We start from the raw sequence: 4,078 nt of genomic DNA, 5'->3' as shown, positions 1-4,078 counted from the left end.
GGCAATACTTCCCAACGCAGTGTACAAATTCAATGCAATCCCTAATAGAATACCCATAACATTCTTCAAAGAAATGGAGCAAAAACTCCTGAAATTTATATGGAACAATATGCTCCCACGAATAGCTAAAGCAATTCTTGGGAAAAAGAAAATGGGCCGAATCTTTTTCTTTTTTACTACTGTATTTAGGCTTCCCTTGCAGCACACATTTGCTTTAACTCTAGTATTTCTAAAAAACACACAACAGAAGAAAATGATGGAATTTTTGCCCCTCGAGTGTCATGTGAGAAGTGGAATTGGGTAAAGAGGGAATCAAATCTACACAGCTTGGCTGCAGGTGAGTTACTGACCTGCATGTTTTCTCTTGTGTAAAGAGACCAATCACCACTCGGGCTTGCAAGGAGTGGGAAATATAGCATGCAAAGGTCAGAAGAGGTTCTGGCACACTGTTACAAAAGAGCATTCCTAGAAATGCCCTGCCACAGAGACAGGGTGGGATGGGGGGGATGGGGGGTGGGAGGGATACTGGATCCGTGGTGGTGGGAAATGGGCACTGGTGGAGGGATGGGTATTTGATCATTGTATAATTGAAACCCAAGCACAAAAATTTGTAAGTCTACGAGTGTACCTCATGATGTCTCACTAATAAAAAAAAAAGTTAAATGAAAGCATATGAAATCAGGAAAGGCCAGGAGATCATCTTACTCTCCAGTAATTTAAAGGTAAGGAGATGAAGACATCCATATACAAGGGTTTGCATATGCCACGTAGAGGGCAGACTCACAGAGCTGGTAGTAGAACCGGACCCACACCTACTTGCCCACCAGAATTTATTGAATATGTCAAAATCAGTTTTCTGAAAACCAATGATACTTGCTGAAAACTTTACAAGAAATAGTAGCACTGTAGCACTGTAGCACTGTCCTCCCATTGTTCATCGATTTGCTCAAGCAGGCCCAGTAACGTCTCCATTGTGAGACTTGTTACTGTTTTTGGCATATCAAATACGTCACCTTGCCAGGCTTTGCTGTGTGAGCGAGATACTCTTGGCAGCTTGCCAGGCTTTCTGAGAGAGATGGAGGAATCGAACCCGGCTAGGCTGGCGGCTGCACGCAAGGCAAACACCCTACTGCTGTGCTGTAATTGGAGGATATGTTATTTATATTTCATAAAGGTAAGGTAAAGGTAAAGGCCCTCTCGTTGATCATCGATTTGCTCAAGCGGGCCCAGTAACGTCTCCATTGGAGACTTTGTTGTTACTGTGTTTGGCATATCGAATACTCTTGGTAGCTTGCCGGGCTCTCCGAGAGGGGCGGAGGAATTGAACTCGGGTCGGCCATGTTGGCCGCTTGTAAGGCGAAAGCCCTACCCGCTGTGCTATCGCTCCAGCCCATATATTTCATAAGTGCATAATTAAATAAAATGTAGACTATCAAACATCTCTATAAATTGATCACAATTTTGTGTTATTTCACTATTCGGTATGTTGTAGTATAGTTACATTCAGCTTTCCTTCACTTTAAATTTGTTCTTTTTTTTTTTAAAGAAAAAAAACAAGGCAGAGTTTTTCAGTAGAGATATTTTAATAGAAACTTTTGGGAGGAAATTCCACAGTTCTAAAATAGCCTTCAACGTTTAAAAAAAATAGTGTTGGCTTTTCTTTGGGGCTTGATGTTTCCGTTTTGTCTTAAGACATATCAGTATATGGAAAACTTTCTAGTATCTTTTTTAACTAATAAAATGAAGTGGCATGACTTCTATGGATTCAGACTGCAAGGTGTGCCAAAATCTAACTGCTTATATTTTCTAGAAAATGAGCCCAAAGTTTATTTTAAGCACCCTTTTAAAAAATTAGAAAAACCTAAAAAATTATACTTTCAGGTATCCTTTCTATAGTTCATTGATAGGGATGTTTCTCTGTAGAAATTTTTCACATGGAGGACCCCAAACTGTGAGGAGGAGTGAGAGCATCCTCTTGTGATCATGATGCTGGCTCCAGGTGCTGCCTCTGCCTTTTGCTACTGATGTTGTTCAGATCTTTCCTTGGAAGAGGGAGAGGGAGAGGATGCAATTTTGGTAGTTTCCTTTAAGAGAGAGAGAGAGAGAGAGAGAGAGAGAGAGAGAGAGAGAGAAAGTGTCAAGTTTTGGGGCAGGAAGGAAACTAAGGACATTGGTGGCAGGAAATGTGCACTAGTGAAGGGACTGGTGTTGAAACATTGTAGGACTGAAACCCAATTATGAACAACTTTTCCATTGTGTTTTTTATGATTCAATTAAAAATATTTTTAAATGATCAAATTAAAAAAATACCTATACAGCTCCAAGTAAGTAAAGGCCCTCCCGTTGATCATCGATTTGCTCGAGCGGGCCCAGTAACATCTCCATTGGAGACTTTGTTGTTACTTTGTCTGGCATATCGAATACTCTCGGTAGCTTGCCGGGCTCTCCGAGAGGGGCGGAGGAATCGAACTCGGGTCGGTCATGTTGGCCACTTGTAAGGCGAACGCCCTACCGTTGTGCTATCGCTCCTTACTTTACAGCTCCAACAAGCCCATTCTGCCAAGCCTGTTGCAGTCAAAGCCTGTTGCAGTCATTTTATCATTTCCCCTACCCTCTCCCTCCCACTCTGTAGGATGAATTGTGAATCCAAGACTATTCTGGCTCACAGCTGGGTGAGGATTCAGGGATGAGGCAAAAGGCATGAAGTCGTTAGCACAATCGCACCTGCAGGGGTGGATTTCTGCCCATTTCCTCCAGGGCTCTATGCACACCCTTAGGTTTTAAAAGAAACACTGATTTAAAGACAATCATAAATTCTGGCCGAGTGGGTACCCATGCCCACATGACTGCTGTCCAGGTTGTGGAATCTCAGTTGCCCTCCTTTTTATGGACATTTAGATTAATTTCACTTCTTGGACTTTTATATATATAGGTTACATTGTGGACATATGTTTGCATTTGGGGATTATATGGCTTGGATGGAACTGCTGAGTCACAGACCAACTTTATATTTAGCCTTTTGGAGAACTGCCAAACTTTCCCAGAACAACTATACCATTGTACATTTTCATCAATAATATGTTTTCCACACTCTTACCAATATTTGTTATTTCCTGTCATCTTGATTTCAGCATTCTCATATCTCAAAAGGGTTCATTTGGTTTTAATTTTCATTTCTTTAGTGACAAATGATGTTGAGCATGTTTTCACATATTTATATCTTCTCTGAAGAAATTTTTTCTTCGGACTACTCATTTTAGTTATATATTGTTATACACTTAGTTATATACACTTTATATTTAAGATTACATATTCTGGACAGTAGCCACTCAACAGAGAAGTTATTTGCAAATATTTTTTCCATTGTATGGTTGTTTTTTTCACTTTCTTGATTATTTTAAAGTATAAATTCCTTCTACATTCTAAAAAATTTACAGAATATTATTAGTTAAAAAATTGTTTTACTTTGCACACTGTGATTTACAAATTATTAGCAGGGTTTCATGCATGAAATACTCCAGCACCACACCCTCGACTCAGCTGTTTACCTTCCTCCACCATTATCCCAGTGTCCCTCACTGTTGTGTGAACGTTCCTTCAGTCAGAGGCACTGAGACAAGGAACGCGAAAGAAATTTATGTCGTGGAGGGTCCAGGTTCTCTTAGACATGTGACCAAGGTAGAGAGCCCTGAAATCTCCTTTTATTACCATCTTACAGTTCATACTCTGAAGGGCTTTAAACTTTATACTTCTTTCATCCCAATGCCTCTGAACTGCCTCCACAGTGAGGTCATCAACAAAGGAATTACAGGAAGAATATGCAAAGCTGAAAGCTTTTCTGCATACTGAAAACAAACAAAGTACCTAGGGTCTGCATACTGACAACAAACAAGCTAAGTACCTAGGATCTGCATACTGACAACAAACAAGCTAAGTAAGCATCAGGGATCTGTGAGAAAAGGACAACTGACAGTTTCAGTATACTGAAATTTATGAAATTTACTAAGGCAGCCAAAAGAAAAACATGTTCCACCTCATCCAAGCCAGTCAGGACACACGAGAAATCTTGCCCATTTTC

At 40.3% G+C, this 4,078-nt stretch overlaps 1 non-coding gene across 1 annotated transcript; it reads left to right on the top strand.

Moving 5' to 3' along the window:
• The first annotated feature begins 1,865 nt into the window (after positions 1-1,865).
• Positions 1,866-2,081, top strand: LOC130026231 (small nucleolar RNA U3). Its single transcript, XR_008792843.1, has one exon. It is a non-coding gene; the product is annotated as a small nucleolar RNA U3 (small nucleolar RNA).
• The last annotated feature ends 1,997 nt before the right edge of the window (positions 2,082-4,078 follow it).

This window comes from Sorex fumeus, unplaced genomic scaffold (genome assembly GCF_029834395.1).
Source record: "Sorex fumeus unplaced genomic scaffold, SorFum_2.1 ptg000033l, whole genome shotgun sequence".
In the NCBI taxonomy this organism is placed as follows: domain Eukaryota; kingdom Metazoa; phylum Chordata; class Mammalia; order Eulipotyphla; family Soricidae; genus Sorex; species Sorex fumeus.
The sequence above is the reverse complement of the archived record's forward strand: the minus strand, read 5'-3'. Positions and strand labels throughout refer to the sequence as shown.